This window comes from Lathyrus oleraceus, chromosome 4 (assembly GCF_024323335.1).
Source record: "Lathyrus oleraceus cultivar Zhongwan6 chromosome 4, CAAS_Psat_ZW6_1.0, whole genome shotgun sequence".
Taxonomy (NCBI): domain Eukaryota; kingdom Viridiplantae; phylum Streptophyta; class Magnoliopsida; order Fabales; family Fabaceae; genus Lathyrus; species Lathyrus oleraceus.
In genome coordinates this window covers 388,070,437-388,086,411 of record NC_066582.1, presented here as the reverse complement: position 1 = coordinate 388,086,411, position 15,975 = coordinate 388,070,437, and the positions used below count along the sequence as shown (strand labels likewise).

Below are 15,975 nucleotides of genomic sequence, written 5' to 3'. Positions count from 1 at the left end.
GGTCATGTATGAACCCGTTGTTGTTGAGCCTTTATTCCAGTTTTACCAGGTCATGTATGAACCTGTTGTTGAGCTTTTTGTTCCAATATTGTCAAGTCATGTATGAACTTGTTGTGGAAATTTTCTCAAAATGTTCAAGTTTGTTATCAGGTCATGTATGAACCTGGTGATATACTCTTTTTGAATCCTTCTGAGTTTTTTAGGTCATGTCTGAACCTATTATCAGAACTTCTTGATACTACCCAGCATTGTCAGGTCATGTATGAACCCGTTACTGTTGAGCCTTTATTCCAGTTTTACCAGGTCATGTATGAACCTGTGACTGAACCTTTTATTCCAGTGTCGGAAAGTCATGTATGAACTTGTTGTGGAAATTTTCTTAAAATGTTCAAGTTTGTCATCAGGTCATGTATGAACTTGTTGATACACTCTTTTTTATTTTTCTGTTTGTTGTCAAGTCATGTTTGAACTTGCTGTCAGAAATTCTTGATATTCCCCAACATTGTCAGGTCATGTATGAACCTGTTGTTGAGCTTTTATTCCAGTATTACCAGGTCATGTATGAACCTGTTTTGGAAGAATCTTTTTCTTTGACTATTCCAGTGTCGTCAAGTCATGTATGAACTTGTCATGGAAATTTTCTCAAGGTATTCAGGTTTGTCATCAGGTCATGTATGAACCTGTCGATATAATCTTTTTGAATTTTTCTGAGTTTGTTAGGTCATGTTTGGACCTGCTGCCAGAACGTTTTGGTATCCCCCAGCATTGTCAGGTCATGTATGAACCCGTTGTTGTTGAGCATTTATTCCAGTATTACCAGGTCATGTCTGAACCTATTTTGAAGAATCTTTTTCTTTGATTATTCCAGTATTGTCAGGTCATGTATGAACCTGTTGCTGAACCTTTTGTTCCAACGTTGTCAGGTCATGTATGAACCTGTCGTAGAAATTTTTCTTATTCGGTTTTAGTAAGTCATGTGTGAACTTACTGCCGAAATCTCTTGTATTCTAAATGTTGTTTATCAATTTTCACTTCGATTACTCGCCAGTGTGTGTCTGATTCTCCAGCAGGACTGTTTCCCCAGCAAGTTGTTTCTTACCATTTGTCTGTCTTCCTATGGACCATCAGCATTCCCCACAGTTTTGGTCTGTCTAAGTAGCATCTCCTGTTAAGGGTCCACCATATCCCTAGCAGATAAAAAAAATCATAAAAAAGAAGAGAATCCTGCATCCATGCATATCATATCATATCATATCATATCATATCATATCATATCATATCATATCATATCACATCATGTCATAGGGATTCAGGATCAAAATCCGGGTCTTCTTAGTATTTAACCATCTCCCACTATGATCATATGAAGAGTGTCCTGCTTCATATTCTCTAGTTGAAGATACTTAAATAGGGGCAACTGTCATACCCTGATTTTGGCCCTGAAATTTTCTTCCCATCAATCACTCGTTTGCATTTTTTCTTCACTCACCTTCATATCCTTCATTCATGTTCATATTTACTATTTCATATTTTTTTTACATTTTTCACATTCCAAATTTACATTCATATTTTCTTCATTCACATTGAAAAAAAATTCCATTAATATTGAAGGAATTCTACATAATCATTCATATTTCAATTACGTCATTCATTCATTTACATGCATGATCTTAAAGTATCTCACATGAGTACTTGGAAGTTCTAAGGCAAAGAACAACTATGTTTTGCTACAAGGACACCAACTTTTCATTCACATCCAATGTTATATTACAAGTCATGAGTTTTTTTTAAGCTTACAAATTTACATATTGGACATTGGGACCATATTAAAAATCACTCCAAAACTACCAAAAAAACTAATTCCACCATTGTATTTTGTTGTGAAAGACTATGATCACAGTTTGGAATCGAAACATACAAATCAGCTATGCCCCATTAGCAACTGTGACTCAAATTCTTTTTTAAAAAAAAATGAGCTGCTCATCTTGTGTTATAAGAAGTGATATCTAGATGCTGGAAAGGAGATGATGGCTTCAATTTCTCCTCACTGAGAAATTTTGCAACGCCTGTTTAATTCATCCAGAAACAAAAAGAATGAAGAGAACGTGTATTTTTTGGATTGTTGCATCAGTCTTTGCCCTCACTGAACCTCCTCCAAATATCGCCCTCTGTATCTCAAGCCACACCAGTTCTGCGGTAATTAGACAACAGTGTAACAGCAGGCTTGGTTTTAGATGGCACCAAACTGTCTTTAACTCCTTCCAAATACATGCAATCAGCTTCTGAGTGACTCCAACAAGGACTGCCGGTCTTCCGCAAAGTTCTGTTGGAATGCTTCCAGCTCCATCACCTGCAGCCTGCGCCAAAACCATGACCTACACTTATTCCAATACAATGAAACCAAAGTCAAAATGAGGTGCAATATAAACCAAAGAAACATGAATTGTCAAGCACACCAAGTCAGAAATGCATAGGTGAACCAATACCAGATGAATTCATGTGTACATGAGCAATATGATATTCATGACGTAGATGCTATAATGCATAAGCCAAAACGCATGAACAATGCACATAAGTTCAGACCTGCAGGAATTGCATGAAACACTCCAAGGCATCCAACATGTTGCATCACCAAGACAACCATGCCAATGAATGTGCACTTGCAGCATAGCAGGACATAACAACCGTCAACATTCATCAAGCGACATTCCATGCCCAAGTGAAACAATTGGAGTAGACCTTCAAAACATATGATACATACTACATCAGAATCACAAACCATTTCACATATTGACCTCCTACAATAAGGCTATCATCATGGTTGTTACGTTCATCAAGAATGCTATCATCATATAAGGCAAAAATAAAACGAAGTCATGAGTTGAACAAGTTGGGTTCACATGTGTGCAACACAGGTTTATCACCAATCCAAGCCAAACCAAGCATGCCATCATATTCCATTCACGAGCCAAAGCAAGGCTGAGTTACAAGTACCATGAATCAAACAACAACAACAACAACATCATTATCATCTTCAAATCAAGCTCGAGCAAACCATGAAAATTTCCAAGCCAAGGCCACGTGAAAAGAACCGTGTTTGAGCTCCTCATGTTTTCATTTTTTACTGCAGTAACAAAAAAAACACATAATAATTAGTCAAAGCTGTAAAATTCCAGAAAATACCTGAATTGGCATTAAGACAAGAAATGAAGAAGAAAGCACGAGTTCAGAATATCATTTTCAAGTTTAGCATCAAACAGGGCAATTCGATTCTGAGTACATCCAAAGTAGTTTGCGGAGATACTTTTCTGGAACACCAAAGACACCAATTGAAACCCTAATCTACAGAACATAAATAGGAGAGAGCGAATCAGTGTGAAGGGACGGAAAAACCTAGGAGTCGACCACCAAAAGAAAAAACCCTAATCTAAAAATAACGGATATGATAAACCCCAAAGGAACGAACCTGGTTGCAATCGACGACGGAGAACTTTGAAACCTAACGAAGAGAGCCCATTGCAAGCTCGCTGCCACCGCCGAATCACCGCCCAAGGTGAGCTTTCGCATTGGATTTTTCCTTTTAAATCTCTTTTTCTTCCGCCTTTGGGTGGGAGATATCGATTGAGAGAGAGAAGTAAGGTTGAGAGAGCAATTTCAGAAGCGAGGTTGAGAGAACAATTTTGATGTTGAGAGATTGAAAGAGGCGAGTGAGGAGGATGAGAGTTTCTTTCTCGTTACTGTTTCCTTCTACCTTTTTTTATTTTTTTTTATTTTTACAAAACATGCTTTAAACCAAAATTTAATCAACGGTTTTTAGTCTTCCTCTGTTTTATTAAAAAGGTGTACATTAATGTTTATTTTGATTCCCAATCCTTTTCTCTTTTTTTAATTTTTGGTTTCTCCACCATTTATTTGGTAGTCCAACGGATTTCTTTTTTATTAGTTTTCATTTTAATTCAAATTTTTAATCTATCTTGGTTTATATATCCAAGTTGTTGTTGTAAATAATAACTAGTCATGAATGGCCTAGTGGAGAGAGGGTAGTTTCTAGGTCTTTAGTGGAGTGGGTTCAATACCCACATACGTAGCATTTTATTTCTTTTAGCATTTTTTTATGTTTATGTTTTAGTATAATTTCTCCCGTACTTATAGTTTCATCATCATTTAATAACACATATTTGTTTTCTTTTAATTTCATCATCCATTCAAAACCATTTTAAACTTTAAAATCACACTTTTCTCGATTCAATATCGAGCCCATTTCCACACTCTTGTAAGTCGATTGCTTTTAAGCATCGCCATCAACCTCACATAGCTTACTCTTGGGCTTTCTTACAATGAGCCGGTTCTCTTGCACTTACACTCATACTTGGCATCATTTGTTGTTTGGGCCCGATTTAATTATTTCATATTTTGAATCCCCATTTGACAAAATGTACCCCACTCCCCCGATGTGTAATAATCTTGTACCGTTTCATTTCTTTATTTGTTTGACTATTTAGTTAGATACTAACACAAGAATAAAATCAACCATTTCCGAAAAATACAAAAATATGACTCGATCCAACGTCGAGTATTTTCTCAATAAACAAACCAATCCATTTCTCCCTCCCATTCTATTCCATTTCGTTGAAACTTTCATCAAACGCTTGATTCAACGTCAAGCCATTTTTTTCTAATAAAAACTCAAAAAATAGTAATTCATAGTTAAGACCTTTTCAATAAAGATGGAAGTGGAACGTGGTGTATACCACGCACTCCTGAGACTAGGATTCGAGATGTATATCTCGCCAATCCTAGCTCTCGCCATCATCCAAATTTATCCACTTTGTTTTCTCTCAAACACTCATCCAAATTTCTCTTAAACGTCCATCAATACTTGATCTAGTGTCAAGTCATTTTCACAACAAAACTCAAGATACCTAATTCTTATTTAACACTTTTTCAATAAAGATGGAAATGGAACATGGTGTATACCGTGCACTCCTGAGATTAAGATTCGAGACGTATGTCTCGCCTATCTAGGCTCTCGCCATCATTTAAAATTGTCAATGCGGTTTCTTCAAACCCTTTCTCAATCAAATTCAAAACACTTAATCTTTATTAAACACTTTTTTTCAAATAAGATGGAAATGGAACGTGGTGTATACCGCGCACTCCTGAGACTAGGATTCGAGATGTATATCTCGCTCATCCAAGTTCTCGCCATTACTCAAAACACCTCAAACCAATCAATTTCTTTTTCTCGCCGCCGTGCGATTAACCCTCAAACCTTTTCTCAAATGAAAGGTACTTTGTTTCAGAACAATGCAAGGCAATGTTTTTCCACCTGTTTTGGGTAGTCCAACAATGTTTTTGTCGATTTGACACAAAGTAGCTTTCGCTAAAATCGACCAACAAACAAATATTTTTCTACCCAGAACTACGTAAGCCTTGATTTCTCTGTTGAGATACGTAGGAGCAGGATTTGTAAATCTTGTCAGGCCCACTAATAAAAAACTTAGGTTTAGTCCTTCGTTCAAAAATCCAAAAACATTCTCTTCTCATCCTTTCTTTCTTTCCCACCTAATAATTCGAAAAGCCTAAAAATTCAACTAACACTAACGCACACAACTAACTTAATGGTTCCCGTTGAGTACAACGGACGTGAGGGGTGCTAATACCTTCCCCTTGCGTAATCGACTCCCGAACCCTGATATTGGTTGCGATGACCATATCTTATCCTTTCTTTTGTCTTAGGTTTTATCGATATTTCCCCTTTCCTTTTTAGGAATAAATAAAGTTCGGTGGCGACTCTGTTCAATCCATCATTGCGAGCGTGCGATCGCGCTTCGCTAGGTCGTATCCCATCATTTTTAATATGAGGTACGACACTACTATCATTCGAGTGATAACTTAACAAGGGTAATAAGCTCAAAAGATGATTACCAACTACCAACCAATTGGTAAGTTAACAAAGGCAACCAATCAAAGGTAAGAGAAATTATTACCTACTATCAGCCGAATGATAGCTTAACAAAGGTAATACGCTCAAATAGAATGATTATCAACTACTAACTGAGTGATAACTTAACAAAGGTAACCAATAAAAGGTAAGAGGAACTATTACATACTATTAGCCGAGTGATAACTTAACAAAGATAATAAGCTCAAATAAAATGATTACCAACTACCAACTAAGTGATAACTTAATAAAGGTAACCAATCAAACATAAGAGGAACTATTACCTACTATCAGCCGAGTGATAGCTAAATAAAGGTAACCAATCAAAGGTAAGAGGAACTATTACCTACTATCAACTTAGTGATAGCTTAACAAACGTAATAGGCTAAAATGACCAAAGTTTAACTCAGGAATGAACTGGAGAGAAGCGGTCAAAGAGGACTCAACCCAATGAGGAAATAAACTCAATTGGGGATAAATTTCATCCAGATAATGAAATGGAAAGGAAAATTGAAACAAAATCTTCCACGAGGATCAAGCTCCATGGGTAAATAGAAAGGATAAACTCTTTTTACTTAAGGTTAACACTTTATTGGAGAGATGACGCACACACTCTATAGGGAGTGAAAACACCAGAAAGTAGGGAGGCACCAAGAGAATACAAATATGTGAAAACAAACATCATGATGTTATGCATATATGTATGAATATGCTGACAAAACAGGCACATAAGAAGTTAGACTGATAACACAGTACAACTGGATACTCGACTAATCTCAACAAGATGGAGATGCTAGGGGAGACCTTGCTCTGGATTCTACCATTCCTGCAATCTTATGTTGGGGAAACAGTTATTCTTGAATACATGTAACAAAAGGGAAATCATATATGGGGAAGTCACTGATTTCCATTCTTCAGGACCTTACCATCCTTGAGATTGCTAATAACATTCCTTTTTCGTATTTACAAGTCGAGGAACAATATATATTTTTGCAAATTTCTAAAACATGATTTTTTAGATATTTTTTTGTTTAAAAAATTATCATAAAAAATAAATGAAATTTCGTGAACTGAAACAAAATAAGAATAGCAAACATATGGGCAAAAGGCTCAAATTTAATCGATAGATTGGTAGTCTGCAAATGACACGACTCCATGGATCATTACAAAGTTGAAAAAAATGGTAAATACACGGAAAGGTCTACATTGAAATAAAATGACCACTATTCTCCCTAACGACTTTGAATTCTGTTATGTTCTGAACTTCGGCCGAGGACATTTTGTTCCTCGATGTTCATCACCCATGGTTAGTAGAGACATTTTGTTGAATGTGTTTGAGTATCTGTTGCTGACAAAGTAGGTAAGTTGAGTATTGGAGACAATGTAGATAGGTTGAATGTGCTTGATGGAAATGCTTATACACATTTTTATACCATACCCTATGGCACATACCTTGCTTTTTGGAAATCCATCCTCATACCTATTTAACTGCATGTTAATACGTGATCAATTCTCATCACCATAATACACTAAACTTACATTGCATCTTACAAAAATGGCTTCATCACCATAATATATGACCAATGTCCATACAGATGGTGAAATATTTGAGTGCGAGTTATCCGATTTTAGTTTTTGTAACACAGAAGTTACTCGGTTATCAATAAATAGAAAATCAAAATTTTCACATTTGAAACAAAGAATAGAAAAGAAATTGCAGTGTAGTCAGGTGAGACAATTCATCTACAAAAATCTGGTGTTTTTTGCAGACAACCAAGTTAAGTTTTATCAGTTGAAGATTCGAGATGATGACGATCTTCATAATATGTTTCTCAGTCATGAACAATCAGGGTTCATTGATATTGAGTTATATATATATATATATATATATATATATATATATATATATATATGTATATATATATATATATATATATATATATATATGTATATATATATATATATATATATATATATATATATATGTATATATATAGATATATATATATATATATATATATATATATATATATATATATATATAGATATATATATATATATATATATATATATATATATATATATATATATATATATATATATATATATATATATATATATATATATATATATATATATATATATATATATATATGTATATATATATATATATATATATATATATATATATATATATATATATATATATATATATATATATATATATATATATATATATATATATATATATATATATATATATATATATATAGATGTATATTTATATAGATGTGTATTTAATATCTATCTATCTATCTATCTATCTATCTATCTATATATATATATATATATATATATATATATATATATATATATATATATATATATATAGATGTATATTAATATACATCTATATGTGTATACATCTATATGTATATATATATATATATATATATATATATATATATATATATATATATATATATATATATATATATATATATATATCTATATATATATATATATATATATATATATATATATTAAAACAACAAAATCAATTGTCTCAATTCGTTGATCTGTCATAAGTGTTTTGTGAAATTGATGACGACGAACAAGCTGAAGTCGAGATAGGTCATGGCTTAGATAGTTTTGCAGCATAACCTAATCCTGATTCTGTGGCATATTTCCTGTTGCAGGATTTTTGCCATGATCTTATTTCAAGGATTATTTAAAGAAAGAGACAAATTTTCGCACTAAAGAAGACTGTGTCAGAGCCATTAAAAAGTATCACATGGTGTCGCACCTCAAAAAAATGGGGATATGACTACAAAGCGAAGCGCGATCACACGCTCGCAATAATGGACTGAACAGAGTCACCACCGAACTTTATTTATTCCTCAAAAGGAAAGGGGAAATATCGATAAAACCCCCAAAAGAAAGGATAAGATATGGTCATCGCAACCAATATCAGGGTTCGGGAGTCGATTACACAAGGGGAAGATATTAGCACCCCTCACGTCCGTTGTACTAAACGGGAACCATTAGGTTAGTTGTGTGCGTTAGTGTTAGTTGAAATATTAGGCTTTTCGAATTATTAGGTGGGAAAGAAAGAAAGGATGAGAAGAGAATGTTTTTGGATTTTTGACGAGGGACTAAACCTAAGTTTTTTATTAGTGGGCCTGACAAGATTTAAAAATTCTGCTCCTACGTATCTCAAAAGATGAATCAAGGCTTACGTAGTTCTGGGTAGAAAAATGTTTGTTTGTTGGTCGATTTTAGCGAAAGCTACTTTGTGTCAAATCGACGAAAACATTGTTGGACTACCCAAAACAGGTGGAGAAACATTGCCTTGCATTGTTTTGAAACAAAGTACCTTTCGTTTGTGAAAAGGTTTAAGAGATCAATCGCACGGCGGCGAGGAAAGAAATTGATTGATTTGATGTGTTTTGAATAATGGCGAGAACTTGGATGAGCATGATATACATCTCGAATCCTAGTCTCAGGAGTGCACGGTATACACCATGTTCCATTTCCATCTTTATTGAAAAAGTATTACGGTAGGAATTAGGTATTTTGAAGTTTGAAAGATGAGTACTTGTGACTTACAAACTCTTACAACTTGGGTCTAATACTCGAGACTACGTTTGGACATTCCACCCAGGCAGTCTGTTTCTTTTCAATATTGCTAAGAAAATGATTCGAATATTTACGAATGTTTAGGAGGGAAGACGAATATTTATGGCTTACAAGCTCTTACAACTTGAGCCTAATATTCGGGATTACGACTAGATATTCCATCCAGGTAATCTTTTTCTTCCAACTTTATTAAGAAAAAGATTTGAATATTTGGAGTGTTAAAGAGAAGACGAATATTTATGGCTTGCAAGCTCTTACAGCTTGAGCCTAATATTTGGGATTACGACTGGACATTCCATCCAGGTAATCTTTTTCTTCCAACTTTAATAAGAAAATGGTTTAGATATTCATAACTACTTTGGAGAGAAGACGAATATTTATGGCTTACAAGCTCTTACAGCTTGAGCCTAATATTCGGGATTATGACTGGACATTTCATCCAGGTAATCTTTTTCTTCACGTTTTATTTAGAAAATGATTTGAATATTAGAGTGTGGAAGGGAAGACGAACATTTATGGCTTGCAAGCTCTTACAGCTTGAGCCTAATATTCGGGATTATAACTGGATATTCCCTCCAGGATAATCTTTTTCTTCACGTTTTATTTAGAAAACGATTTGAATATTAAATTAAAACAATTAAAGTTCCGAGGTTTGAAATTATTGAAAGTTAAGTTGATGTTGCTTAAGAGCTCAATGTAAGAAGGCCCAAGAGTAATCCATGTGAGGTTGATGGCGATGCTTAAAAGCAATCGACTTACAAGGGTATGGAAATGGGCTCGACATTGAATCGAGAATTAGGTGATTTATATTCTTAAAACGGTTTTGAATGGATGATGAAATTAAAGGATACCAAACTTGTGTTATTAAGTGATAATGAAACTACGAGTGTAGGAGAAATCATAATAAAACATAAACACGAAAAAAGAAAAAAAATGAATGCTAAAGAAACAAAATGCTATATATGGGTATTGAACCCACTACCTCGAGGAAGGCAAGATAAACCTTCCTCCACTTGGCCATGGACGACCAGTTGTTATTGTAACAGCCCCTCAAATACATAAACAAATAAATAAATAAATGACCAAATTAAAGAAATATTAAATGAACTCTGCATACCCCTAAGGCCCATCAGGGCCCGGTAAGCCAAAAAGAAATGGAGGTGGTCGCCCCACAAAGCCCAAAAGGGGCCGGGTCCAAACCGGGTTATCCGGATCCACAAGCTCGATCCAGTTAACCCTCCACCTCAAACTTCCTCTCCTCACTCTGATACCTTCACACAAAACATCTTCATCAAAGAAGGAAAACACTTCTCCTCACCCTAACCAAAACTCAACCTCACAAAGAACAATGATTCAAAGTTATGAAAGAAAAAGGAAGATATACACACATTTACGAGACCGAAAACGAGATGAAGAAAGAGCGAGAAATCTACCGTCGGTATGCCTTGGAAGTGAATAGACAAGTATGCGGTTCTCTCTCTTCTTCCTCTTTCGGAATCGACGCCTTAGCTACTTTGCTTGAGCTTCCAAGAATCACCCGAATCGATTTCGTTGCCTCTCCTAAGGTTCGTCGCCTCCTGGATTTTTATGGATTCGCCGTTTTTCTCTTAACCCCCAAGTCTCTAGGGTTTCGTGAATAGTAACCCCTTTTATATATGACCTCTCTGCTATGTTTCCTGTGGTGTAGTGGAGCGCTGTCTGTACGGAGGATGCTGGAGGTTTTTGTCTTCACTCAAGCTGGTGGTCCCTCTCGTCTGCTTTTCTGCACCGTTGGTAGTGACCAGGAGCTAAGGCACCTGTCCATGTAGTGGAGCGTGAGTTCTAAAATTGTCTGCTCAAGCTTGGTGGTCCCCCCTCAACTTTCATCCTATCTTTTTACCACAGGTAAATCACTGCTGTGAAACCACTTGAGTATACGTTTTTGAATTAATGGTACATTGGTTGTGTTAATTTCATCAGTTGCTGATACTTGCAGAACATACGTCACGCCGGGTGGAATTTCAGCTGAGGTTTGCAAGCGACATGATTTGTTCGTGGATTAAATTGGTGTCGGCGAGATATCGCATAACTATCTTGACACGGTTCTGGTGTGGCTTCGTCGAGAGCAAGGACACCTGGAAGCTCTTTGCCTTCCAATAACTCCAAACTTGCACCACCACCAGTGGATATGTGGCTCATGACTTTAGCGACTCCTACTTCCTCCACAGCAGCGACGGAATCTCCTCCTCCAATAATAGTTGTCACCCCTTTTTCACTGAGGTCTGCCAACTTCTTTGCAATAGCCCCTGTCCTAGTAGCAAACTTGTCAAACTCGAACACTCCCATTGGTCCATTCCACATGATGGTTTTGGTGGTGTCCAATGCTTCGGTGAATGTTTTAATAGAATCGGAACCAATATCCAATCCCATCCGACCATCGGGAATGGCAGATGCTGGCACAATCTAGCTGTTCGCATCAGGGGCGAATTTGTCTGCAGTCACGACATCAACGGTAACAAGAGCGACACCCCATTTGCCTTGGCTTAAGTAGTGTTGTAGCAAGATCCAACTTATCTTCCTCTACAAGGGATGAACCAACTGAAAGACCTTGTGCCTTGTGAAATATGAAGATCATCCCTCCACCGAGAAGAAGCATGTCAACTTTTTCTAGAAGCGACTCAATCACACCAATTTTAGATGAGACTTTGGAACCACCCACAATTGCAGCAAATGGCCTTTGAAGGATTTCTATCTAAAGCTACTCTGCATACATATTGAAAAGTTGCTCTGCCATCAAAAGCATTTGAAGGATCGCTATCTATATCAGTTAACTTTCGAAGGAAAAAGCTATTGAAAAAGTAAAACCTCTTCTGCTCATCAGGTTAGTACTGGTCTGAACTTCGACTCGCTTTAATGGGCCGAATACGCATATGGTCGGATCAAAATCTTCATGGCTTATATCTTATATCGCAAACTTGCTTTTTATGAGTTTAAAACTTGAGTCCCTTTACTGATTTCAGGTGTTTGGAAGAAGTTAAAGACAGTTTGGTGCCAAGACTAAAACCAGGCCTGTTGTTACACCGCTGTCCAATTACCGCAGAATTGGTGCGGCTTGAGACATAGTGAGCAATATTCGAAGGAGGTTCTACGTCGTGATGGGTAAACTATTTGGCAACTGTGACAATACTGATATGGCTGTCTTCAGGCCTTCAACACATTCCATTTCTGTGAATCCAAGTGAGCTCATATACAAGCTCTCCAACTACTGAGACGTAATGTTGATTGCTGGTTGTCTATCTCAGAATGATCCTTTTGTACTGCATCAGACATCATTTTTGTTTGTCCTGGTTGATCCAGATTCTCAACTGAAATTCCAGTCTTGTCAACTTGTAATTCGTCTTGACTAGTACCATCCAAGTGTAATGGATCTTTCGATTCTTCATCCTTCCCAACAGAAATCTCATTATCATTTTGAGCCTCACTGACATCCTCATTTTGGCCTTGTGGAAACTCACCGCTTTCAAATGATTCTTCAGCAACTGGATGATTGAATTCAGGGATTGTAGCAGGATGTTCTTCGCATAACAAACATAGTGTCCTGAATATGCAGCATTCATGCTATCCAAATGGACAACCGCTGCATAAAGATTGTATAATGGAGATTTGTCTTTTAATCCACTAATATATGGAGCCATATTCGAGACTTCAAGAAATTGAACAGACTTATTCAACTTCTCAAGGTTACCGGACTTAAATTGCTTTAATGCAATCGAACGAATATTCGACGCCTCCAATATCGGTAGCTTCTTCTTGGCTTTCTCATATGATTTACATCTGCCACAATTGTACTTATTATCCTTATCCAGGATTTCAGGCGTTGTAAACTGTCCAAGAGCCTCCTCCAAAGTTTCAATATTCCCGCCAATCTCAACAGTAAGATCCATCATTCTCTCATACATCTCAGACTTCCCCAGGCACCTTAAGCACTTTATCTTAGATCGTAGATAACCTCCAAAAGTTTATCCAATGAGAGTTGTTTCTTCTGTCAAAGGACTCGAAACACTGGCTTCCTTGAGGCAAATAGATTGCATTGTATCAAATGCACCCCTCAAAAACTCATGTGTGTCTTCCTCTCGCCCATGTCCAAGATGACTTCCAATCTTGTGTATCTTAGATAATATTCCAATTGGAGAAAGTGGAGAATTCCCTTCTTTTGCCTTCTGAATTAGATATTCAAACTCACAGATAAAACAACATCCTTTCTTCTGGCATCGTTTCGAATGGAACCCTTGCAAAAGATACGATGTTAGAGGCCGAGTATAAGCCAAGCACTAGAGAACTGTATTAGCATAACAGCCGTTCCCACAGTTTGTAAGGCCAAAGGGAAATAGTTTCACCTTGTCGTAACAATAAAGTTCCACGAAAAGTTCATATGGACAGCCCAACTCATTTTCAACAGATATTAGATTGGATCTTGACCCTTTTGAGATTCTAAACTGCTGGACAACTTTCTGCATTGATGATTTCAAACCATTACGAACATTTTGTGGAGGATTAGGAGCAGCACTGACTTTTGAAGGCAATGAATGATAATTGTCAATTTTTGTAGACATGGAATGTGAAACTGAATCTCCTTTAGTAGTTGAGAATAGTCTATCACGAGAATTAGATGATGATCTCCGTGCTTCTTTGTACCTGGACAAATGAGATTCTTCCACATCATCCGCTAGAACATCTATATTTGAATTACTCAAGGAAGGCACAGTCTTGCACTTAGAGGTATCAGCTATTGATTTTTCAACTGATGCAACTTTTCTTCTGTGTTCACGGCCACTCAAATTTGACGCCAAATCATGAGATGTGTCAGATTTAGTTCTTGGAACTTTTGATTTAAATTCAACCTCATCAGAAGTGTTACTAGACTTTTTCTTGCTTCTTTTACTTGAACTAGAATTCCTAACTTAAATATTGACAGGACTTTTCGATTCCCAGCGAGATGAGGGGGGCAACACGGTTTTATTTTCATCACTGTCTTCAATCTGGTCTATCACATGCAACATTGTAGCAATAAACAACACGGAAGCAACACAACAAATCCTGAATCTAAAAGTACATATAGAAGAAGATTCTCACAGCATCTGCCAATGCAGATCTTAGAACACTTCCAGCAGGAATTTCCCGAATATTTTCCAAAATCCAGAACTCACCAAGCCAATAAAGTTCCACATATTTTGATATGGATTCAATGCAGATATTGGAATTATTCTTGGAAGAGCATCGTTTCTCACCATAGGACCTTTATTGGCATATGGAGTTGTCTGTCGTGTGTGAGGCTTGGACTTTCAAATGCAACTGAGCAGATACTCTGATTCATACCTTTTTTTAGCTAGACTTTGTTTCGGATCCATTATTATAATTATTTTGCTGACTAGAGTATTTTGCTAAATAAATGACTCCATTCTTTTGTCTTGTTAAAGTATGCGTATTCATCAGTTTCTTCTTTGAAAGCCTAAAATATTCTTAAACATTTGTCCAGCGCTTTTAGTTCTTCCACATTTTGCATACATGGCAATCCGAGCATTGCTAACAAATCAATCGTTTATATAGCCACTTTTCAGGATGAATTCATGGAGTCACTTGCCTACTTGCAAAGCAGCAAGATTAACACATGCATTGTAGTAAGAGAATTCCAGGAAACAACATTCCTCTCCACCATCTTCTCGAAAAACCGCATTGCCAAACTCATTTTCCCATTCCTTCTTTGCATCACCCACAATCATCGCATTCCAACAAGCGGTGTCTAACTTATCAGGAACCAACTCAAGCAACTTTCTAGCCTTTTCAGGCTTCCCTTGATGTGTATAGCAAGTAATCATCGAAACCCATTAACAAATTGTCTTTTTCAGACATTACATCAAACAAACTTATTGGCTTGTTCAACCGTGTTGTTGTGAAGATACCCAACAATCATGGTGTTCCATGAAATAATGTTTCTGTGAGACATTTTATCAAACAACTATTGTGCCTCAATAACTCTGCCATTTTTTTGCAAACACGGTTATCATGGAATTATATGTGGCGTGGCTTTTGTTAATGACATTTGAGAATACCCTTCTGGCTTCTTCAACTTTTCCTTGTTTTTTCTAAATGAAAGGTCTCTCAATAAAATGTGAAGAATTTAAATGGTCATGAAGAGAAATGCAAATGACTGATTGATGGGAAAAAAATTTCAGGGCCAAAATCGGGGTATGACACATGGGATTATCAGCTGATTATAAGATTGATCGAACTAACGCAATGAGGTATAAGATCTATTATCGTAATGAGCTTTGACTATTCTGGTTGTTAGCATCTTACCAGAAGAGGAGTGATTCTTGGGAGATTGATTATACGGGTCCAGTTCGCACTTGCTT

At 36.3% G+C, this 15,975-nt stretch overlaps 2 pseudogenes; both read right to left on the bottom strand.

Moving 5' to 3' along the window:
• Positions 1-11,560: 11,560 nt before the first annotated feature.
• On the bottom strand, positions 11,561-12,439 carry LOC127075596 (phosphoglycerate kinase 2, chloroplastic-like; annotated as a pseudogene).
• A 145-nt stretch (positions 12,440-12,584) lies between these two features.
• Positions 12,585-15,013, bottom strand: LOC127075595 (ubiquitin carboxyl-terminal hydrolase 17-like; annotated as a pseudogene).
• Positions 15,014-15,975: the final 962 nt, after the last annotated feature.